Source organism: Crinia signifera, chromosome 8 (assembly GCF_055691185.1).
Source record: "Crinia signifera chromosome 8, ASM5569118v1, whole genome shotgun sequence".
In the NCBI taxonomy this organism is placed as follows: Eukaryota; Metazoa; Chordata; class Amphibia; order Anura; family Myobatrachidae; genus Crinia; species Crinia signifera.
In genome coordinates this window covers 121,913,949-121,939,713 of record NC_139224.1, presented here as the reverse complement: position 1 = coordinate 121,939,713, position 25,765 = coordinate 121,913,949, and the positions used below count along the sequence as shown (strand labels likewise).

Below are 25,765 nucleotides of genomic sequence, written 5' to 3'. Positions count from 1 at the left end.
TGCAATGTAAAAGCCGCCGCTGGGAGATGCTCTAACCTCCCAATGAAGTCACCCACCTGGGATGATGCCGGGTCGGGACGCTAGTGGGAAAGGTTTTCAAATCCAGAGTGAGATCCGGCTTGTATAGTGGAATAGGGGTATTACTCAGTGGTCTTCAATCCTCATTGAGCCCACACACAGAGATGTGTGCTAGGTGCGATTTCCGCCTATACAATGTGTGCTATGCGATTTGGACTACATGAGATTTGAATCAGATTTTAAACTACACTACAATAATAGTATGTAGTACTATAGTATGTGCTGTAGTACAAAAATACCTATATGCACATACTATTTTGCCTTGCGATGTTGCCTACAGTGGAGCGCGCATCATATCCTAGGGGAAAATAAACATGGTGTGATTTGAACTAGAGAGGCATTGTGATTTGAACTAAAAAGATAAAATCGCATGAGAGAATCGCACCATGTGTGGGCACCATAAGGACGTCGACCTAGCAGGTACAGAGGTGTAGTCTTTACTCAGTGATACATTTTCAAAGATGTGCAGTGGTGGATTTCATTATCGCTTGCGGTTCTGTGAGGAGACTTGGACAAATGTGAACTGTGTGGGGTCCTGAGGACAGAACACAAGAACCTGTGCAATAAACAAACGTGTTTAAGGAGAGAAATTTACACAACTGCGCTCAGCTTGTATGTACTTTAAGCTAGTTACAGGTGCTGCTAGTCTCGTTAAGGGTATCCCTGTCCCTTTTTAGTTAGATTTGAAGAACAGTTTGGGGTGAGACAGCGCTATCCTGTTTGTGTTGGTGCTTGGACGTGTGAAAATGAGGAAAGAATGGAAATTCAGAAATAGATAAAATAATGTAGATTTATTAGATAGTTGAAAGTGAAAAAAATATATATATATGCAAGCAACTGAAGTGAAATGTTCAATGTTGATCTTGCACCAGACTCTGGTGTTCGAGGGATGCTTAGGGTTGGGAGTCTGAATTACCCTAAGGGTAAATGGGTACCTCTGTGGGTATTACTTGGTGTTGTAATTACACCTGTGAGGGGTCCCCAGAGTGGGGGATTCCTATGGCAAGTGTCACCAAATGAGTTGTCCCAAACGGGTTTTAGTCTGTACTAGACTTCTTTGGCTCCCGTAGGTCCTGGAACAGGACCTACGGTCTCACTTGATGATTTGTCCTAGGAATGGAGTCTGGGTGATGGGGTGGTGGTGTTTGTGATTCAGCAGGGAGGTGCCTTATGGGCTTCGGGCGATTCGTATTGAACCCCCTTACAATCTCATAGGTGACGACATCTATGCCCTCTCTGCTTACTACACTGTCCTGGTGTCAAATGTCTTGGGTAGATGAACTGCTAGCAGCATCCCGCATCGCAGTCTGGTGTGCAGTGTGACTCACGGTTCTGGCGGGGATCGGGTGATGCTGTCTGCGGGGATGTCTCAGTGTCCTGTTCGGTCCCCGGAGCTTCCCTCTTCCTCCGTGTTGATGCGTGTCACAGCGTGCCTCCGGTCACTTCCGGGTCTCGGATCTCACGAGACTTCGGGCGCCGGGTTCACAGCGCTTGTCTGTTCTGGATCCCTGCTGGGGTAAAAGTCACTTGATAGGTATCGAGGTGTCTGTATAAGCAACGCGTTTCGGCTCCACTGGCCTTTTTCATGCTTGAAAAAGGCCAGTGGAGCCGAAACGCGTTGCTTATACAGACACCTCAATACCTATCAAGTGACTTTTACCCCAGCAGGGATCCAGAACAGACAAGCGCACTGCACAAGCGCTGTGAACCCGGCACCCGAAGTCTCGTGAGATCCGAGACCCGGAAGTGACCGGAGGCACGCTGTGACACGCATCAACACGGAGGAAGAGGGAAGCTCCGGGGACCGAACAGGACACAGACATCCCCGCAGACAGCATCACCCGATCCCCGCCAGAACCGTGAGTCACACTGCACACCAGACTGCGATGCGGGACGCCGCTAGCAGTTCATCTACCCAAGACATTTGATACCAGGACAGTGTAGTAAGCAGAGAGGGCATAGGTGTCGTCACCTATGAGATTGTAAGGGGGTTCAATACGAATCGCCCGAAGCCCATAAGGCACCTCCCTGCTGAATCACAAACACCACCACCCCATCACCCAGATTCCATTCCTAGGACAAATCATCAAGTGAGACCGTAGGTCCTGTTCCAGGACCTACGGGAGCCAAAGAAGTCTAGTACAGACTATCTTAAAACCCGTTTGGGACAACTCATTTGGTGACACTTGCCCTAGGAATCCCCCACTCTGGGGAGCCCTCACATGTGTAATTACAACACCAAGTAATACCCACAGAGGTACCCATTTACCCTTAGGGTAATTCAGACTCCCAACCCTAAGCATCCCTCGAACACCAGAGTCTGGTGCAAGATCAACATTGAACATTTCACTTCAGTTGCTTGCATATATATATATTTTTTTCCCTTTCAACTATCTAATAAATCTACATTATTTTATCTATTTCTGAATTTCCATTCTTTCCTCATTTACACACGTCCAAGCACCAACACAAACAGGATAGCGCTGTCTCACCCCAAACTGTTCTTCAAATAAACAAACGTGCACTTTAGGCCTAGCAGAAAGAAAAACACACATGAACATAATAAGTCTACGCAGTGTAATCAGCATATTATACTCTTCTCAGAATTGTATTGATTGATGTAAAGACATGATAGGAATAGTAAGAAAGTGGATGAAAAAAATGGGATTTTGGTACCTACTGGTAAATCCTTTTCTCTGAATCCGCAGGGGCCACTGGCGTTCACAATGGGTAATTGAGCTGGCTTGCTGGGAGCTAGGCACACTTATAAAAAAAAAAAAAAGCAACCCCCAGTTAGGAATTTTTGGGAACGAGAGGTGATAGAAGCAGAGCAACATAAAACATCATACAAAAACTTAGAACAACCATAAACCGGAACAAAAACAGGCAGATCCCACAAGCAGGGTGGGAGGCCAGTGGCCCCTGCGGATTCAGAGAAAAGGATTTACCGGTAGGTACCAAAATCCCATTTTCTCTTTTATCCAGCAGGGGCCACTGGCGTTCACAATGGGGAGGTTCCAAAGTCAATCCCCTGGCAGGGAAAGCTCGATGGATCCTGCAAAACCAAACGTCCCACTGATGTGGAAGCTGAAGCAAAGGTGTCAAATTTGTAAAACCTAATGAAAGAATTTACCAAGGACCAAGTTGCAGCCCTGAAAAGTTGCGAAATAGAAGCACCCCTGTGTGCTGCCCATGAAGTGCCCACCGCTCTTGTAGAATGGGCCGTCAAAGATGAGGGTGGTCTTTTACCCGCCTGCGTATAAGCCATCCGAATAGTGGAACCTATCCACCTGGCTAGGGTCTGCTAGGAAGCAGGCCATCCCCATTTAACTGCGCCATGAAGAACAAACAGGCAGTCTGTCTTACAAACTGACGACGTCCTGGCCACATAAATCCGTAACGCCTGTACGACATCCAGCGTTGCTGACTCTCCAGATCCCTCACGAAACCACCTTAGATAGAAAAGTGGGATTCGTCCTTAGTTCTGCTCGGTCGTAGTGAAGAATCAGATACGGCGATCGCTCGATTACCCATTGTGAACGCCAGTGGCCCCTGCTGGATGAAAGAGAAAACACTAATGGGGCCTACACACGGGGCTACTGTGCTGAGCGATATGAGTGATGCTAGCTCACACAGCGATGTGTCAGCGACATGTGCTGAGCAATCTGACAGGGCCAATGTTCTCTGGTGACAACACTGGCCCTGCTCTGAGATATTACTAGATTTATCCTACGTTCAGGATCTCATTCACCCAGCGACAGCGTATCGCTATGACCCCTACACACAGAGCGATGTGGGGCCATTTTCTAAGTGATCTAGTCAGATTGCTTACAAAATGGGCTGAAATCGCCCCATGTATAGGCCCCATTAGAACTATGCAGTATAGAACAAAGTACTCTCTCCTTCGTTGCAGGAAAGAAAAAAAAAATACTGAAAATATATAATTTTTTTTCCTTTAGAAACATATGGAAAGTACTTTTCTTCTTTGCTGTCTATAATATCCCTACTCTGTAGGGAGCACCTGCACTAGAGTGACTGATACATGCGTATCAAACCTATAATGTGGATTAATGCTAAAATATTTGCCTGAATATCACTGTTGATTTAAAGGTATTTAATTGCGTGTACCCTGTGCATAAGGAATTTCCCTTCCCCTTTTCCCTCTGATTACTAACTATACTAACTATGTAGTATACCCAACAATACAAAAACAAACAAGCTTATACAAACTCCTACTAGAGGGGGTCTATGTACTAAGCAGGAGAGAGATAAAATGGAGTAAAATAAAGTAACAGCCAATGATATCCTAATGCCATGTCACAGGTTGTGTTTAAAAATTAAAGGAGCTGGTTGGTACTTTGGGGGGTCTATGTACTAATTGCATCGTGCATGGACGGTGTGATGTATCGTGCCGTTGCTAGGTACACATAATTTACTGTGTACCCAGCATTAGTAGATATTTTCTTCCAGTTATTTATATAGCGCACACATATTGAGCAGCACTTTACAGAGAATATTTGGCCATTCACATCAGTCCCTGCCCCAGTGGAGCTAACAATTTATATTCCCTACCACACTAAGAACACTGGCGACCAGCGAGATTGATGGACACTGTCCGTCAATCTCGGACAGCAAAGCGTGGGGACGCGCATTGCTGTCGCTATAGCCTCTACACAAACACCGATGTAGGGGCATTTTCCAACCGACTTTGCCAAACTAAGTAAAGTTGCTTAGAAAATGCCTTAATATCGGCATGTGTGTAGGCCCCATTACTCTTATACAGCTTTTGTATCAAATAAATACAGAACTAACAATGACATTTCAAAAATAAATCTAAAAAACGTTAAGAGAGTGTGAAAGCAGGCAAAGAGGAGGAAAAAGATGGAGTAATAGTAAAGAATACTATTTAAATGTTTTGAAAAGTAATTTGGCATGAAGAATGCCTTCCTGTAGCACTATAATCTAGAGCTTTGTCAAGTAGGAACCTGCCATATTGATTTGGGCACTGTACTAAGGACAAATGAGTGTCCCATAAGGAAAACTATGCGTTCATCTGAATACTTATTTTTATGGAATGCCTAAGGAGGTGAAGTGTACTATAGGAAACACTGCAGTTATTAACAGGGAAATTGATATACTAAACTCAAAGCACTGCCTTTAACATTAAGACCGCACTTTACAAAAACATGGTAATAACAATTAAGGGAAAGGCATACAATATTTCCCTATGGAAAAAATGCAATTTGCAGGCACCAAGGCAATTGCATTTGCTCTCATTAAAGTACATTCATAAGAGACAGACCAACTGCTCTGGCATGGAAGCCTGGGTTTTCTATTATTTTACATTTTATTCTTGTCCTGCAAGTTTTCCCTTACTTACTGCAGGAAAAGTCAACAGACCCTCACATCGGAGACACAATAACATCTGGGTGGTAAAATATACATCACATATTGAGAAATGTTGCAGCCTAATGGCTTGTTCACACTTATACCCCTTTTACACCAAAAACGCTGGGTCGCACCTGGGTTTTTGATCCCCGCTTCAAGCCGGGTGCAACCCTGCAGTTATCCCTTTTACACCGCCGCATCCCCTAGCCACCGCTTGGAGATGACGTCATCTCCAAGCGCCGATCGCCGCCACTGGGACCCGGACCGCTGCGCTGGGCGCAAGCCCAGCACTAAGGTAATCTGCTGGGATGCCGTCAGCCCCGTACACCCCCCCAGCCCCTGTCCGGGAGGTGAATGGATGCCACACACAGGCATCCATTCACCTCCTCCGCTGCTGTCTGTAGAGTATAGCAGAAAGCAGCGGAGGCTGTGTGTACCCCTCCACCCAACCTGCAGATGCTGCGGTCCGCAGGTTGGACGTCCCCCATTCATGTAAACGGGAGCCAGGTCGGATGACCCGGCGTACCCGTTTACACCGCCCTCTACCCAGGTCCTAGCAGTCTTCTACCCAGTTTAGGACCTGGGTAGATGTCCTGTGTAAAGGGACACGACGTGACCCATTTACACTGTCGCTAACCCGGGTCTGACTCGCCAATGACCTGGGGTTTTGCGGCGGTGTAAAAGGGGTATTATTTATTACATTCTTAGAGATATAAATGGTACAAACCAATCAGCTTCTAACTATTTTTCAAACAACAGCCTGTACATTGAGAGTTAGTACCCGATTGGTCAGGACTTTGGGCCAGATTATTTCTTGGAATGCCATTGTCACTGCCCATGTAGATTTCCAATTGGACCCTGGAGAAGTGCTTGTATGCAGTCCCCCCTTCTGCCTTTGCCTGATTGGCATTTCTGGAAATGGGTGCATGTCGCCCCACTTTCAAGGAGTGGCAAGGCCAGGATCTGCGATTTTGAATGCATACCTCATGGCCTCCCAAGTCACCATATGATGGCTAAGTAAGAGGAGGCCATATCCACGAAGCAACACAACCATTCATCGCTATGTTGGTCGCAGCACTAGGATTACAAGTCCAGCAAGGAGCAGTTCTGCATTGGCATTTTTAGTTGATGGATTTGCAAAGCTGCTTGTGTTTGGCTTTACTAATCTGTCTATTGCTGAATCAGGCCCATTATCTCTATTTACTTTCTCCCTCTCCATGCTTTGGTAAATCTGTACGCTTTGATAAATCTCTACATGAAGATAAGAATAAGCATTAGCATGTGCTGTAGTGTGAAGAAGTGAGGTGTGCAGGGTGTGTATACCCCGAGCCCCCTGTTACCTCCACTGCTGCAGATGGTGGAGGCAGGAGATTGTCTGCTGCCAGTGAGGGGTGTGGCAAGGTACCACACAGCTGCATGCGTGACAGCGCACAGCTGCCAGCATGGAGTCCTCTGCCTCACTCCCTGGTACTGAGCCTGCCGTCTCCAACGGCCGGGGCTCAAAGCGTATGGCCTATGGCCAGGTGGCCCAAATTTGAGTTCCGCTGGGCCGCCATAGTACTGCTGATCAATCACATCATACCCGCAGCCGCTATACTGTAAGGACACTTCCACCCTGCCTGCAGTGCACACTCTTGCGCATCCTCACGCTCACCCACCGGCACCAACCTCCCCCTCCACCGTGCGCGATCATGCTGCGCATTCAGGGCTGCTGCTGCAGCAGAGAGTGTGAGGAGGAGGCAGCTTACCCCATCCCTAACAAGCGGCGTAGCGGTACCGCCCGGTATATGATCTAACTCCAGTAAGTCCTGTCAGCCTGACAGTGTCTGGCCTTTTGTCATCTTTTAATATCTGCTCAGTCAGGTCCAAAAATATCTTTAGCAACAGAGAAATAGTGCACAGTTAACTGTTGCTAAAGATATTTTTGTTCCATGGAATCTGGCTTTATTAGTCGGGGGGAGCAGCCTGTGTGGTCCTGTTATTATCGTACAGGGGGAGAAACCTGTTGTGTGCTGTTTTTATACAGGGGATCAGCCTGTGGGGTCCAGTTACTATTATAATACAGGGGAGCAGCCTGTGGGGTCCAGATTGTGTCATATTCTGTAATGGGCATTACGGTGTGTTCCATAACGTGTAATGTCTCCTTTTATGATGCCACGCCTCCTCTCCATGAGGCCACGCAAGGCTCCCGCCTGCACTCTATCATTCGCCCAAAATAAAAAATTGTATAATTGTTAGGGAAACCAACAGAAACTAGATATCCGCAGCAATACAAAGAAACATTCATGGTTTTAAATAGTATCCGGGTGGCTGACAGACAATATGTCGATACCAACGTATCAACTTTGACAAAAGGTCAGCACAAGAAATGGGTCAACACATAAAAAGGTTGACGTGTTTTTCAGCAAAAATTTTTTTAGGGGGGGCACTTCATAATTTACCATCTAAGTGGACTCCTATTGGAACGTTGCCACCCGCAAGGCAGTGGTACACAATACACAAATTAGGGGTCCGCATTAGAGCACTTTTGCATGCACAAATAATAATGTGGATCTATATATTGTCTGTGAGCTATACCCAGGGCCAGACTGGCCATCTAGCACTTCTGGCAAATGCCAGAAAGGCCGATGGCATTGTGGGCCGATTTTTGCAGAAAGTTGCATTCTCCCATGGGCAATTATCACTTCTACCAGTCTGCTGTGATGTCTCTGTGTCCACATACGGTGGCGGACATTTTCTTGTGGTTTGTTCTCCCACGGCTGTAGTGTAGCTAATGGACACAGGACTCTGGCACTGCACCGGCACCCGGTGACGTCATCATCCGGCGATGGACACGGCAACAGACAGGGTCCAGGAGGGGAGCACTGGGCACACATCTCGCTACCTTCACGCATCTTCGACTCCTCCTCCCACAACATCAGAGTAGAGGACTCCAGGGTTGCGCCAGCTCCTGGTAACAGCACACATTTGTGTTCAGCCTGGTTGCTGCTGCGCCACCCCGTTGAAGACTTATGGTGGACACCCAGTACCGGCAGCAAGGGGGAGAAGTTGTTTGTGAGCACGTCAAGGGACCGACTCACCCACGGGGGGACCAGTGGACATTGAAAAGGTAATCAGGTGAGGGTGCACTACAGGGAGTAGGGACACCAGCTCCCTGTAACACTCATCTGATCACCCCTTCAACATAGACTGGCCATTTGACATTGGTTTTACATATTAGACTAACCCACATGACCCCCTCCCAGTACCCAGCTCATAGTGCCCCCCTCATACAGCTCTGCCCCTGTCCTGCTAATATTGCCTCATGCTCCCCCCACATTATCCCCATCTCACACCCTCACTCTCTGTGTTCTCACCGCGCCATGGCCCATAATAATGTGTGATGGGCATAAGGATTGTGTCATAGTCTATAATGGACATCATGGTGTGTGCCATACTGTGTAATGAGCATTATGGTGGGTGTGGTATATGGTCCCGACAGTCGGGATCCTGACAGTCATTAGCCCGACATCAGGATCCCGACTGGCTGGACTCAGACAGCGGAGCAAGTGCAACAAAGCCCCTTGTGGGCTCGCTGCGCTTGCCACACTGCAGGTACGGTGGCTCGCTACACTCGCCACCTATTCTATTCTCCATCTATGGAGGTCGTGGACCCCCATGAGGGAGAATAGCCAGTGTCCATCGGGACCCCAAGTGTCAGGGTTTTGTCGGGGTAATGACTGTCCGGCACCCCATTATGGTGTGTGTCATAATATGTAATGGGCAATACAGTGTTTGGCAATGTCTAATGGGCATAACGGTCTGTTCCATAATGTGTAATGTGCATATTGGTGTGTTCCATAATGTGTAATGGGCATTACGGTGAGTTCCACAATGTGTAATGCCTCCTTTTTTTGGGACGCCATGCCCCCTTTCCATGAGACCACACCCCTTTTCACTGCGCATTCGCCGCACAAAGGTCCCGTCTACTATGGGTGGGCCTGTGTGCTCAAAATGCCAAGGCCAATTTCTGGTTCCAGTCCGACCCTGGCTATACCCCACCCATTTTAAATAGAGGCTTGTATACTCTAAAGCTGGGTACACACCTAAAGATTTATCTTGCTCCCAAATGCTGGAAAATGGATAAACAATTGTTTGTCTAACTTTATCAAATCAAACTGATTTAGCTAATTTTTTTATTAGTGACCATTGTCCATTTTACAGCATTTGGGAGCATTTGATTGTCATTTGCTCCCATACATTACCTGATTTTTGTCATTTGATCCCTTACAGGCGGAGAAACATGTTAGTTATCTACTCTCTCTTGGTACCAAGACTCTTTGTGGACAGCAGTGACATTCTTTTTGGCGGATTCAGATAGGACAAGACTGGAAGTGCTAACCAGGCCGGGAACCGCAAACTTTACTGTCATCTAAGTGGCCACCTGCATATCCACAAACATGCTTCACTAAAAACAAGAAACCATAGCTGCTGTCCAAAAGAAGTGGTAACTATATCACATTACTAACAACTTTTTACTACTAAAATGCTGGGATAGGGTCATTTGGTCTTCAGCATGTTGGTCAACAAGCATGGGGGGGGGGGCGACATGGTTCTAGGTCAACATGGGTTTAGGTCGACAGTCAAAAGGTCGACATGAGGTTTTTCACTGGGTTTTTTTTTAGCCGACAGGTGGTATTTCATGCCCTACCATCCACTAGGCCGTGGTGGGAGAATAAAAGTGTGCCGAGCGCAGCGAGGCATCGTGTCCGAAGCATCGCGAGCGATGCAAGGGGAAGCGGTACACTTCAATCTGTGTCCATGTCGACATTTACTTAAAAAAACGGTGAAAAACCCCATGTCAACCTAGACATAGTCAACCTAATGCTTGTGTAGACTTATTGACCTGTCGACCTAAACCCAAGTCAACATTGTCCTATGTCGACCCAATGCTTGTCAACCAACATTCTGTAGACCAAATGATTCCAACCCAAAATGCTTCATATATGCGCTTTGATGCATTAATGGACTACCAAATACGAACCTGCATGATACAACAAAGATCTCTCTGCATATATGCTAATAACTTAGAGACTCTCCTCCTGAAACGGTCTTACTAATACCCCTTTTACACCAAAAACCCTGGTCCGACCCTGGTCTTTGAACGCTGGAGTTTCCAGGGTCTGACCCTGCTTTATACTGCATTTACACAGCACTTCGACCTGGGTCGGACCTGGGTCCGCACCATTTATACTGGACCTGGGTCAGCCCTGCCTTTTCTTGTGTAAAATGGCCTGAAGCATCACATCACCTCCCCTGCATCTCATCACCCCCCCCCCCTGAAGCATCAAATCACCTCCCCCTGCTCATCTTTGCCCCCTGAAGCACCAAATCCCCCCTGCACATCTTTACTCCGTGAAGCACCAAATCCCCCCCCCCCCCCCCGCACATCTTTACCCCCTGAAGCACCAAATTCCCCCCCCCCCTGCACATATTTACTCCCTGAAGCATCACATAATACCCCCACCACCCCTGAAGCATCACATCACATCAGCCCCCCCCCACGCCCCTTGCACATCATTACCCCCCTGGAGCATTACATCATATCACCACCCCACCTCAACCCAGTGCGGGGACCAGCCTCCAGGCAGCGGGGTCCGGCAGTGCAGGGCAGGCGGGTAATCCAGCGTATAGGAAGTTGCCAGTGGGGTCCCTCCAGTGCATGGGAAGTAACCCGTGGGGTCCCTGCGGCGGATGGGAACTAGTAGCGGTAGTTCCCAGCCGCCGCAGGGACCCTCACCGGTTACTTCCCATGCGCTGGATGGACTCTGCCACCGGCGACTTCCCATACGCCGGATGGACGCCCTGGCCGCCTGCACTGCTGGACCCCGCGCTGGGGGGTGATGATGTGATGCAGCAGAGGAGAGTGATGGATCCCGCTGCCTCCACGTCGAGTAACACCGGCAGCCGCGGTGAGCATCCCCTCCGTCTCCCCCTCAGCAGCCTGACAGATCGCCCCCCGCCCACCCCTCAGCAGCTGCAGACACCACTCTCCTCCCGCAGCATGCCGTGCACGGACCCGCTGCGGGTGCCTCAACCCGCAGCGGGACCATTTACACCGGGCTCTACACGGGTCCTAACCGTGTTCTACCCAGGTCAGGACCTGGGTAGAGGACCCGTGTAAATGGACACGGTTTGACCCCATTTACACCGCCGAAGATCCAGGTCTGACCCGCCGCTGACCCGGATTTTTCAGCGGTGTAAAAGGGGTATAACACTGTTGGAAGTAGTGATGTTGGTTTCCACCAGATAGATTGGACAGATAAATCTTTATGTGTGTACCCAGCATAAGTAATGATGCAGCCATAAATTAAATACAAAGGAAAAAGACGTCACCTGGGAGTGACATGGACTTTTAGAAGCACATTTGTAGCTTTCACATCACACTTTTAAAGCGGTATATTGCCGTTTTTTTGCCTTTTAAAACGTTTAAGGCTGCAGTGTGAAAGTGTCATAGTTGAAATACCATTTAAAGTTAACTGGTATTTCAACACGTTTAAAAAGCAGAGTCCTACCCGTTTTAAAGCCAATTCAGAGCCGTTTTTTGTGCTGTCTGAATGGCACTGAAATGGTATTTAGTAAAAAATAAAGGTTAGAGCACTGATAGGCTGTCCCTTGTCTTGTGTCCCTTCCCTGAACCAGGAAATAAGCTGTGGGTAGAAACGTGTTCAGAGGTTAAACGGCTTGACTGGTGATGTGAATGGTACTTAAATGGTATTTTTAAATGGTAATCTGCTGCAATATGAACACTAGACCCGTTTAAAATACCATTTAAAATTACAGTTTTTCAAAACGTTTTAAAATGTTTTATGTGATGTGAAAGCTACATCAGTCTGCAACTTTGTGCTTTATTGAGGTCTTGGGACTTCTCTGTGGCCTATATAATCTATACACATTACAATACGGGGTACATTAGTCACCTTTATATTATTATACACATTTCAAATATGAACATGTATTTAACGGTCAAGATTTAAACTCAGCTCAACACAGAATACAAGGGCAGATTTATTAAGCTCGGTGAAGTGATAAAGTGTCTGCTTTTAATCACCAGCCAATCACAGCTAACTGTGAAGTTACAGGCTTTGTTTGAAATTTGACAGGTAGGAGCTGATTGGCCAGTGATAAAAAAACAGACACTTTGGGGGAAATTTACTAAAGGAAATTTGTAAAAAATAGGTGTATTGTATCCAGAAATACACTTATTTTTGACATTTACTATCCCGAAAATACGGCAATTCGTATTCATATTGATAGCACATCAATACGAATACGAATTGCCGTATTTTCGGGATAGTAAATGTCAAAAATAAGTGTATTTCTGGATACAAATTTCCTTTAGTAAATTTCCCCCTTTATCACTTCACCGAGCTTAATAAATCTGCCCCACAGTTACTAGTGGTGAGTATTGGTATGAGTGGGATCACTAGCAGTTGCTGAATTGCAAATTCCTTAAGGTTCTCGTACACGGTGCTTTTTGCCCATGCATTGCTTGCTCCTGCACACATCACATGTCATAGCACAACAAGGATGTACCGCACATACTTTATGTACTAGATTGCATCCAATCTAGTACAAAATGCACACTACTGTAACACATCTCAATCTAGTTCAAAGTGCATGGAGCACATCGCTCTGTATGAGCATCATTAATGTCAGCACCTTAAGAAGACAGTGGCACTTATACTTCTAACAAACGACAATGTCGTTAAACAGAAATCTGCTCACTCAAGCGCTGCCATAACTTTCATGTAGTGTGTATGTATGTATATAATATACACACAGTGTGCTAAATATATTGGAGCAATATATAGTATTGCACATGAATCTGACGTCAATGATCTGCTTGGGAAGAGGGGGGTCAATGATCTGTTGAACGATTGGCTTGCATGTGAATAGAACATACTGTACTGTAGAGATTAATGGCTGCAAAGACACGACACATGCAGTGAGCTTTGAGGAAAAATAACAGACATATAAACTACCTAGTGCACTGCTGCAGTAAGATTGCTCATAGAAGTCTTTAAATAAGTCTAGAACATGTATGACATTTCTAACATGTATAACAACATTTATGACAGATTATTTTGCTTTGTGTCAGTTTCATTGCTGCCTGCAGTGCTCCCAACTGTCAATGAAGCATAATGGAGTACTTTGGTAACCCATGACAAGCCGCTACATAAATTACATAGTACACTATATGCTGCAACTTTAAACGGTGTAAATGGAAGTGTCTGAAAGCTGCCCTGAAGCAAGGTGAAGTTACCTACGCACCAACAAGCGATGTGCTCCAACACAAGCGTGCGGATGTGGCCTAAGATTTAACAGTGGATTTAACCTTCATGTCTGGGTGTACGCAAATGAAAATGTTGGCGTTCAGCAATTCCTTAATTGGTGTCACAATATGGTTCAAGCATTACTTGTCTTTGTCACTCGCACATGCTGGATATGACACCGACCTGTTTATTAAATGAAAAGACTTCATTTGCTGCAGAATTACAACACTGAAAAGAGAAATGAAGTACAAAAACTAGATGGATGAGCGATTCTGACGTTAATTATTTTCTGTATAACAACATATTCATTGCTTCTTACAAGGCAGGATAGGCAATGCAATATCTACACATGGGGCCTGATTCAGACCTGTTCGCTACATTGTGTATACTCGCAGCCTAGCAGGTCAGCACCGCCCCATCTAATGCTCGCACCCCCCCTCCCCCCAAGCATTCCCTTGCTAGCATGTGAGGAGATGTGTACGAGAACATATCCGATCGCATGTGCCTGAAGGGGAGAGAATCAATTCGATGGTCACCGACCGTCGAATGATTTCTCTCCCCTTCGGTAATAAAGGACATGTGACGCCAGCCGCCCACTCCGAGCAGGCATCGGCCCCTCTGCATTTTCATGGTAACGCCCATAAACGCTGGATGTTCCACTTGCCTTCCTCTTTCACTCCCTCAACAAGGCATACGCGTTGGCGAGTGCAATATTCGCCGAAGGCGTTAGCAAAAGTGTATAACGGCGCATGTGCAGCCCTCCAACATTGGAAACTAAATCAAATTCGGCCCCATCCGATTCAACCTGAATTGGGGTGCCGGATGACTGAGTCAGGATTCCGACAGTCATTACACCGACGTTGGAATCCCGACTGTTAAAACCCCAACCCTTGGGATCCCGACGGCCACTGGCCATTCTCCCTCATGAGGGTCCATGACCCCCATAGAGAGAGAATAGAATAGGTAGCGAGTGGATTCCCAACGGTCGTTGTGCTATACCACACCCCCTGAATTAGGCCCATGGTACCTTTACTCAAAACTTCTAGCACTTAAGCCCTACTTCTATTTGTTATCTGAAGCTATAGTAATTGGGTCTCTATAAGGACAAACCATGTGTGGAACCCAAAGCTATTCATTTACAGCTGTTCATGTATTGCTGGCTGTGGTGCTGTATTCAAATTCAAATTCAGACCAAATATCCACTATTAAGAACAAATTTCACAATTGATAACTAAGTTCTAAAGACAAAGTGAAGCAGTGTAATCTTATGTATGTAGCCACAGGTACATCATTATGTCAGGTCTGTTGTGTCACACCTTTCCCCACACAGGAACCGGATTCTTTGTTTAACTTCCTATATACCAACTCCTTCTGCATCCAATGTGTATTCTGGCCTTTTTTATAGAGAGCAATTCTATGGCTCGGAGTCTATACTAGGGTGTGGTGGAGACCTGGCGTATGGTAGCTGGCTCACTCCCTGCTTCCAATACTTTATTATCTAGCTTTGGAAATCACATAAAATCATTACATTTTTGTGCATTACAGGAAATACACACACAAAAATACCTCATTAAATAGTGCGTTCATCTCACTATAAACCTGTAGTTGCAGCTGAGGAATAGCGCACACAGATGTTTAGGTCATAACCTGTGAAGCTGTAGGAAGATGAATACATTTGGTGCAAGGTTTTAGTCACCTTGTACTAAAATAAAAGCTCTGCAAATCACCATCCAAAAATGTATTCAAGCTCTTTAAAACTAATTGAGGATGCAGCGACCCTTTCTTCATGTCAATGGCGCATTTATGTTAAAGGCTTAACCGTTTCAACAGAATTTTTACATGGCATCCATTGGAATTACTGGTCGACGAATAGGCATAAAACTGCATAAAGCCAGTATCGTGCCCAAGTTAACACTGTACACAATGCTCGACCACAGAGACAAAACTGGCTCTTTAGCTGCAGCAACATGCTTTAACCACACCGAAATGGAACAAATCGGCAACAAAAAGTAAAAAAAAAAAAAAAGTAAAAAAAAAAAAGGATAAAAAATAGTATTAGAGACATATACTATTCCTGGATCGGAATCCGGATTGAATACCCCCCTTGTATATTAAATTGATTATTGCTCCCACAGCTCCCATCTCAAATGACTAGGAACTGTTCAGTTGTGTGCTAGGTTTTTTTGGCTGTATTCTGGTGCCCGAGTGCATGGCATTAAGCAACTTCTGCCGCACTAATATTTCAACATCAATAACGTACTTTTTGGGATGAAGACCTTTCCTACTCTACAGAGTTGTTTCTCTGTATGTGGCCTTTTCCATTCTCTGTACTTTTATACATTATAGTGTTTGTTTTAAGCATGAGGAGGTATTGAACAAGTAAGTATGGTAAAAAGTGTTAAGATACTATAGGGCAGGAATGGGTAACCTTTGTCCCTCCAGCTGTTGTTGAACTACAGATCCCAGCATGCCCTGCAACAGATTTAACATTTCCAAAAAGCAAAACTGTAGCAGGGCATACCGGGATGTGCAGTTCAACAGCTAGAGGGCCAAATGTCCCTAATCCCTGCTATAGAGAAACAATTTACTTGGATGCAAAAACCAGTAGTTGCCTTAATGGCGTGGACCTTGAATGTTACATTGGCATTAATACAAACTGCAAAGCCCAGCATGTTTTGCACTTAATTAGTGCCACAAAATTCGGTACTTGTGAGTTATCCGGGCGCCCGATGTGGTCATCGCATGCCATTATAATAAGCATACGATGCGACGCGATTTTCCATCGCGTCGTATCTCGTCGCATCGTATGCTTATTGTATGGTATACAATGGGATGCGATGCGACGCGACGCGATGTTTACACTTCCCGCCCATTTTTAAACCCGCCCTCTGGCACATCTGGCAGAAAATCAGTGTGAGGTAGTTTCCAGAGGAGAGAGCAAGTGTTTGAGTGTGACAGATATTGATTTACAGCGTTTCTGAGGTGAATTATTGGACATTTACCCCAATATTGCCCCATTTGGCCCCTTACACCTGGCCCATTTCACCCCTTACACTATTATTGCCAAAATGGCTGTGGTTGATGGCATCTTCAGCCTCCCAAAAACAGAGGAAGAGACAGTCGCATTCCTGCAGGAGAAAGGGCTGCTCCCATTGACTGCCACATGCCCAAATGGCCACCCTATGCGCCTGTCCCTGAAAGAGCGCAAATGGCGCTGCTATATTAAAAGCTGCAGCAAAAAACAGAGTCTGCGGGCCTCCCTATTCTATCCTGGGTGCAGGCTCCCATTCATGACGATCCTGCGGTTTATCTGGTGCTGGTGCGATGAACTGACATCAATTGAATTCTGTGCAAAGAATTTAAAACTCTGCAATAAAAGCACCATTTTTTACAACGCCTTGATGCGGGAGGCATGCCAATGTGATTTAATGGCACAGCCACAGCAGCAGATTGGAGGCCCAGGCAAAATGGTGGAGGTTGATGAAACCCTGTTTGTCAAACGCAAGGCCAATGTTGGCAGAGTACTCCCACAGCAGTGGGTGTTCGGAGGAGTGTGCCGGGAGACAGGGGACTGTTTTATGGTTGCAGTTCCCAAACGAGATGCACCCACTCTCATTGGTGCAATTGTGCAGCACGTGGCACCTGGCAGCACCATCGTAAGTGATTGCTGGCGCGCCTACCAAACTAGTGAACTGGAGCGGGCTGGTTACAGCCACTTGCGGGTAAATCACCGCTTCAACTTCGTCGACCCAGAGACTGGTGCACACACACAGAACATTGAGCGACTATGGGGGTGTGCAAAATGGCGCAACAAACGCCAGCGGGGCACAGCCCGCCATCATCTAGATTCATACATGCAGGAGTTCATGTGGCGAAAATGCCTGGCGAGAGACAACACATTTGAGCGTATTCTGCATGCGCTCACGTTAGTTGATAAATCATGATATTGATTGATTATTGTGTGCTTTATGATTACTTGTTATTCTAATTTATTTCATTCTTATGTTAATTACACAGTTATTACCTTTAATTCAGTTGTCCTTAATGTGTCAGATATGCATGATATGGATGAATGATATTGGATGCTCACAGCCACTCCACTATCAACGTGAAACCGAAGCGTGGCGAGCGCAGCGAGCCCGCGAGGGGCGGCGGTACGCGTCCTACGACCTTTTCATGCCCTACTATCCACTAGGGCGTGGAGTGAGAATATAATAGTGTGGCGAGCGCAGCGAGCCACCGAGCCCGAAGCGTGGCGAGCGCAGCGAGCCCCGCGAGGGGACATGGATACCTTCACAAGTAAGCGCGTCCCTTCGCGGGCTTCACAGGTGTCCACATCGCCATGAACACCTGTGAAGCCCGCGAAGGAACGCGCTTACCTGTGAAGGTATCCGTGTGCGCTCGCCACGCTTCGGGCTCGGTGGCTCGCTGCGCTCGCCACACTATTATATTCTCACTCCACGCCCTAGTGGATAGTAGGGCATGAAAAGGTCGTAGGACGCGTACCGCCGCCCCTCGCGGGCTCGCTGCGCTCGCCACGCTTCGGGTTCACGTTGATAGTGGAGTGGCGTTAACAATGGGGATGGGACTGACATTGTGTCACTTTTTGGGACACTTTCTTGGGGGTTTTACACTGCAAAAATCGGGTGGTATCGCATCGCATCGCATGCCATGTGGTTAACATGCGATGCGACGTGATCACTTTACATAGTACCCGATGTAAAATCGGGTTCGGGTGGTCATCTCGTCGCGTCGCATCGCATGCCATTTGGTTAACATACGATGCCATGCGATGCGACGCGATGCGTATACGACCAAAAATCGGGCGCCCAGATAACTCACAAGTACCCAAAATTCTGTGGGCAAATACGCTGAGAAGCCATTAAATCTCCCCCATATCTCACAGTGGGTCATGATGTGGGCTAAAAAAGCATATTTGAACAAGGTAAGCAAAAATAAACTTTAAAAAAACAAGAGATCTATAATACAATTAAATGTCATGTCATTGTTTATTTAGTCATTCTTGTGTCAGGACAGTCTGTGTTTAATGTTGCACAATAGAGAGTTCTAGATTACAAATGGAAATATCTTCCTGCACTGTGTTATAGACCTCATCTTGCCAGGCAGAGCCGGCCCTAGCCTAAATGACACCCTAGGCAAGATTTTGGCTGGTGCCCCATAGCACCGCCACTAGTTCCGCCTCTGACCCGGCTCTCCTTTCCCAGCACCATCAACCCTCATCATAGCAGTCATCATTTAGGTGCTCCGACCCACAATATTTTAAATAGAAACAGTGCACACATTTGGTGCGCAGCCCAAACAGGGGTGTGTGCTTGCTGGGAAAGGGGCATGGCCACACAATAGTACCCCCAATTCAAATTATGTCACACAGTAGTGCAACTTTATTCACATTATATCATGTGATGGTGTCCCTTATTCACGTTACACAGTATGTACATTACACCTCACATTCTTCACATTATAACCTTAGAAAAAAATCCTGAGAAAATATTGTATTTTAAGCACCTCCATGGCCACACTGCAACCCAGCACAAAGCATATTTTTTACGCTGTCAAAAAAAGTTACTGTACCTTTCAATCTCTTTCATAAGATAAAATCAAAGACAATAGTTTGTTTGTGGTATTGAAAGATTAGCAAACAATTACCAAAGATCAAACGTAAAACCACATTGTGGTATAGACATGTAAAAGTGTGTTGTGAAACAATTGGCTGTTGATGAGTAGATGTTTATGCTGGCTATGCACACCTGCATTCATAACTGAATAGGAATGACTAAAATAAATTATGCAAATATTTCGTTTGCAACAATAAAGATTTAGCATATTTGTGTCTCTTCTTTTCGTGTTTGTAGATATGTAAACATGTCTGTAACCTGCTGTCGGACGACCTGGGTTGAGGTGCGGTGTGAAAGCACCACAGCTCATATGTCGGGTCGACCTACCCGGTAATTCGACTTATATATAAGGAATATAAGAAGGTTTAAACCCAGGTTGCCCTCTGTATAATGGGTGACCCGGGTTTATTGTGAAAGCACAAGCCCAACATATCAATGAAAGGGGTTTAATGTAGTTAAGCAAATTTGTTGTTTTGTTTTCCTTTGTATGGCACTTCAGAACCCTTGTGCTACCTTATAAATAAGACCATATATATATATATATATATATAATAGATATTTTGGCCATGGTACTTATAAAGAAAACCCTGTAAGGGTCGATATAGAATAGTTTTGCCATCAATGAAGGAGAACCATATGGTTTCCATTCATTGATGTCAAGCATAAACAAAGTTGTTGTGTTTTCTTCCCTGAAGTAGCCCTGGACACCGAGCATAGCTCCGCCCCCGACACCCGTGAAGCCCGCAGGCCAATCAGTCAAAGAAAATGTACGACCATCCATAGGTAAAAACATTGATGGACATCCAATGCATAGTATGCCATTATCAATGGCCAGTAGCTTTACTGCCATCAATGGCAACGATGGGCATCCCTAGCACCCTGCATCTTTAAAAACCTGTGCAGTTCCTTTTTCCTGCCTGGGGTGTCGCTCTCTGATTTGGGGATTCTAGCACAGTGTGGCCTGGATATCAGTGCTCAGATACATACCAGACTCTGCGAGAAGCACCAAAGCAGAGAGCAACACCTCAGACAGGAGAGAGAAACTGCTCAGGTTTTAGAATGAACACTAGAATCCCCCCTTAACACACAGTGTGATTTTGGCTTAATACAATTTTGACTAAGCAATTTCCCTTGAACTCCCCAGAGCCTAGCACCACCGTTTTGGCTATACTAGGAATAGCTTGTACTACACAGCCGACAGTATTTTTTTCTTTTGCGATACTAACACATCGACATCGCAAGCTGTATACACACGCACAAGGTGCAAAATGTTTTCTACATGGACTATACCTTAGAAAACATAGGCTATATTTGTAAGCCCCTTTAGAGGGCTTACATTGTATATATGCTATTATGATTTTATTAGATGTCTCATATATTGTAAAAATAGTGCATATTAATATAGGTTTTGCACAATGGCCCCGATACTTGACAGATATATAGGCAGCAGAAACACAGTAATAGACATTTCAAAAGAAATTCAGATTTTTTTAACACAGAGATGATTCACACTTTTAAGGCTACAAATTATGTTGGAAGTAAAATTACAAATATTTATTACAAATCCACCCCCCCCCCCCCCCCAAAATACAAAAAAATAAAATAAAATACAAAATAATGCTGATTGCTTAAAGCAATCCCTGATTTACAAAATGCAAAGTACCAATCTTGTCCCACTATCTGGCAGAAGCACTAGGTACGGTTTCGACATTTCTGAATGTGTCAGACTCCATCATTAATAAGCACTATGGATGCGTCACTGTAGCAGTGAGCCCAAAAAAATACAGCAGGGGCATGCCGCTATATCTGAGACTAATTGGGCAGAAGTCATCTACTAAAAAGGACTGGCATCATATATAGATTATTGATAAGAAATATGCAAAAATCATTGATATAGAAAACATTCAATACTAAACCTTTGCTATAAAACATGTTTGTCAATCATAAATCAGCTCAAAGAGCCCAAAACAGAACTGCTGATTAACATTATTATATAGTAGAGTTGACCAATAAGGGAAAAATATTAACTCACTGCTGCTATATTAGCAGACAGCCTACACAGTATAGACAAAGCATACAGATAGGTTCATATATATTTGGACAGGTACACAATTTTGGCTCCGTAATCCACCATGATGGATATGAAACTAAACAATAGAAATGTAATTCAAGGGGTCAGACAAAACGATCTTATTCAACTTTTAGGAAACGGAACCATTTTTATACTCCATCCCTTATATTCAGGTGCTAAAATGTAATTGGACAAAATATCGGGATCATAAATGTTTCATACTTTCATGCTAATCATTTGCAGCCAATGACTGCCTGAAGCCTGGTACCCATGATCACCAAATGCTGGGTTTCCACTTTTGTTATGCTTTGCCAGGCCTATACTGTAGAAGTTTGTTTGTCTTTCTAACGTTAATTGTGTCTCCATCAAGTGAAATGCATGCTCATTCGGGATGAGATCAGGTTGACGAATATTCTGCTTCTTTGCCTTCATACTATATGGCATTCAGATCATGAGCGATTCAACGCCTTATCCGTACTTTTTTCTTCCCATCCTTCTGGTACACGTTCATCTATGTTTCATCTGTCAATAGAACTAGGATAGCTTTAATATAAACTGGCCTTTCTATTCTTGAGGCTTATGAATGGAGGAATTAGCGGTAGAAAGAAATAAGTAATAATGCCACTGCATTGGTATGACCTCATCTTGAATACGGTGTCTAGTTCTGGAAAACATACTGTATGTCCAGGAGGATATAATTATATTAGAAACGGTACAAAGAAGGGCAACTAAAATGGTGAATGGCCTACATCACAAAACCTCAATATGTCTAGTTTCCTAAGCCCAGTTTGAATGTGATTAGCCTTAAATTAAAGTTTTTGAAACCATATTCACTACAGAACTTTTTACATGCTACAAGTATACATTGATACTTTTTTATTCTTCTAGCCACAGGCCTAAGAAGTGTGCACTAACATCATTCTGTGAATACACAAAAGTACACCTTTTTATTGTTATATATTTTATATTGTAATAAAAACCCATGTTTTATTGAATGCATGGTTGAGTAGTAATATACAGCGCAACCGCTCCACCTTTTCCTCTTATTCACTACAGAACTGTAACATATGTTTTGGTAAGAAGCTGAAATAACCAATATTGTGCCATTGTCCAAACATAAGGACCTAACTCTATGGGCAGTATTCACTGCGGCTGGCGAGTTGGTTAAATGGCGGGGATCATCGAAAATAAGCGATCCTCTCCGTTTAACCTGCGCGCCTGCCGCTCACCGTCTTCAATGTCCCGGGGGAACCCACGATGTCAGATGACGGCTAGGATTCCCCCAAACAGCAAGGCTTGCAGCTAATGCAGGGAGCCCGCTGCATTTAGCCACGAGTCTCGCAGTTTTAGTGGCCGCACACACCGTTTACGCGGCGCTGCAAAAACCCAGAAACGGCAGTTGAATACTGACCGTGCAAGCTGTGACAGTGAGCAGTCAGCACTGCTCACTGTCACTGCTGGCAAAAATCATTGAATATACCCCTATGTCTGCTATACATAGTGCGAGGTTACAGATGTAAAGGTCTAATAACTAGGCCCTAAAATTTGACACTCTGTTTCCCTTAATATATACCATTGCTGCTTTCAGACACCTGACAACCACACACTTTGTAGTAATACAAGGAACAGCAATCTACTCTCATGTGCCAGTCTATGGTCCACCATGTTACAAGTCTGACCCATTTCAAAGAAGCTCAGACTGAAAAGGACATGATCCGACAATAAAAGCTGTATTTTTTAATTTAAGCCTCATTTAAAGTTCACGCTCACATTTTTGCCCTGGAGTCTTACAATGCAGTAGTTTCTCTTGTTTACATAGGCCAATTACCTGCAGTGATTTTCAGTCTGTACGATTATTGGATTCAAAACACAATATGTAGGTATGCTTATTAGCTTCATATCCCAAATGGAGAAAAAAAATGAAACCTCCAATTTGCAGTAAGTAAACATTTTCTGCTGAGGCTCTGAACGTATATTACATGAACATCCCATCAATTCTATGATGGATATCACCGTACTACATGTAAATGAAAATTACTTTTGCAGTAGAGAACATAAGAAACAGAGGGGGGGGGGTACATTATTTGCACCGGCAGCTGTCTGTGCTGGGCATCCAACGGAGCAATTCAGTTGTTGCTCCATTCGGGCGGAACAGCTGGCGGCACCAGCAATGCTGCTCGCAAGCGCCAACAACCCCCCTCCCCCATATGCGTTGAGCAAAACAAGCGAAGTAACCCTTTTGGGTACTCAAATGGCACTACTGCATCACTACCAGCACTTTAGTAGGGTTTCAACGGTTTACAAGGCAAAACCTGGCGCCACAGGGTGCGATCACATATCACAATGCCAGACACTTTTACATTAAACCCGGGTCGCCCATTATACAGAGAAGAGACCCAGGCCCTTCTTATTACACAGGTCAAACTGCCCGGTTGGTCGACCCAGTCTGAGGTGCGGTGTGAAAGGGTATTAAATTATAATATACAGGTAATATAGAATATTTAGATCTACATTATCCTGCCTTAGCTGTTTATTGTAATGTTCCATCTTTGACACATGCAGCACAGGACTGGGAAAAGTCCACGCTCAAAATCTCTATCTGTGACTTGATAAAAACAAGTAGCACCAGCATTGGAACAATACAAAAAAAACACCTTAGACTGAAAATGGTTTTGTATAGCAATTGCTTTTAAACAAATATAATATTTATATTTATCTCCAGTATAGAATTGATTTTATAAGGAAATGTATTTTACCCCATATGGGGCATGCCTGCCTGGAGGAAAACAACAAGTTTTTAACTTTTGGGAATGCAGGAGATACAAGAGCAACACAAATAAAAGATTGCTATGGTTGTAAGGATACCAATATATATATATATATATATATATATATAAATAAATAAATAAAAGGAAACATCAAAACTATTATATTTTTTGTCTTAAAGTTCAGGGTCTCCCCAGCATCCAAAACATAGCCATGGGCGGCATGCAAAAACACCAGTGATTATGTCATAGTTATTAGACCTATCACACCAACATTAAAATGACATCAGTAATATATGCAGGCATACCAAATTTCTCCAGCGACATCATGATACCGTTTAATTTGTTACAGACTTTTTATTTTAATCTTAGTAAGAGCAGGGTATTCAAATATGTAAAAGTTCATGATGTGCAGCTGGAGAACCATCATAGCCCATAACCAGTGCACACAATCTGCTCAGGAATGACAAACAAGCAATTCATTTTCTTTCAAGCTTCCCAGGAGTCTCATCCATTAACCCGAAGCACTTGGATGCCATGTATAACACTCTGCCATAGATCAGGGGATGAGGAGAGCTATACTTCTTTGCAGAAGTTGTCCCCTTCTATGACATAGACCTGCCTTTGGGGAATGCACAAAATGAAATATAGATACTATTGCTGCTTGCTGCATAGAAAAATGCAAAGCATTATTAATGGCTGACTACATGCACAATTCTATTTAATGCAGCAGTAACCCATAGAGAGGCACTGATTGCCCGCAGCATGACAACAGTGCATAAGCCTGGGTGCATTAGCTAGTGGGGTGTCCCTGATATGATGCCATTATACTGAAGCCGCCTGGTCCGGTGCAGAAGGGAATAACGATGTGGGTGGCACCTCAGCAGGCAGTGGGGTTGCAGCAGAGACTGTGGTTATTGGCATTACCTGGGCTGGAGCTGGCATGGTCAGTAACGCTACTGCTGCTGCTGCCGCTGTCCTCTTGCACGTTAGGTGTATAGGAGCTCTGGGCAAGCTCTCTCGGCAGGAGCCAAATCTCGCGAGATCGTGCTGCTCAACCGGCTTCTCGCGGTGTCTTGCTGCCAGTACTATATTATACATTCCCAGCATAGTTACAATGTGACAACCTAGGGGGCTCGTTTCCAGGTCTCAATGCTGCAGCTTGGCCAGCTCTCTTTATAGGCTTTATTTTATATACTTAACTTATATATATAAAACTGTTTAGGCTGACATTTCCCTGGCAATAGCTCCATGTCTGGGAGATAGCAATCCCATTCTAATCATTCCAGTATGGATTTGTTTTACCCATATTAATAGAATGGGTTTGGTATATCTTGTAATCAACATGTACAATGTCGACAGACAACATGCCGACACTTATTACATTTGTACATGGTGAATGTGTTGACAAACAGTTTCTCGGTTAACCCTTATGCAAATGCTATATAAGAAACTGTTAATAAATAAATAAAATAAATGTCAACATTTTCATTATGTCGACATGAGACAAGA

The 25,765-nt window shown here is 44.7% G+C and overlaps 1 protein-coding gene across 2 annotated transcripts in view; it reads right to left on the bottom strand.

Moving 5' to 3' along the window:
* The window catches only part of DIPK1A (divergent protein kinase domain 1A), a 100,323-nt gene extending 75,009 nt beyond the window's left edge, over nt 1–25,314 (bottom strand). The window contains exon 1 of one of the 2 annotated variants that reach the window (XM_083157087.1): nt 25,181–25,314. The gene's annotated coding sequence lies outside the window, so the exon portion shown is untranslated. Of the gene's footprint in view, nt 1–2,758; nt 2,782–25,180 lie in introns of those variants that run through there. The other variant, XM_083157088.1, reaches the window with a different exon arrangement.
* Between the last annotated feature and the right edge of the window lie 451 nt (nt 25,315–25,765).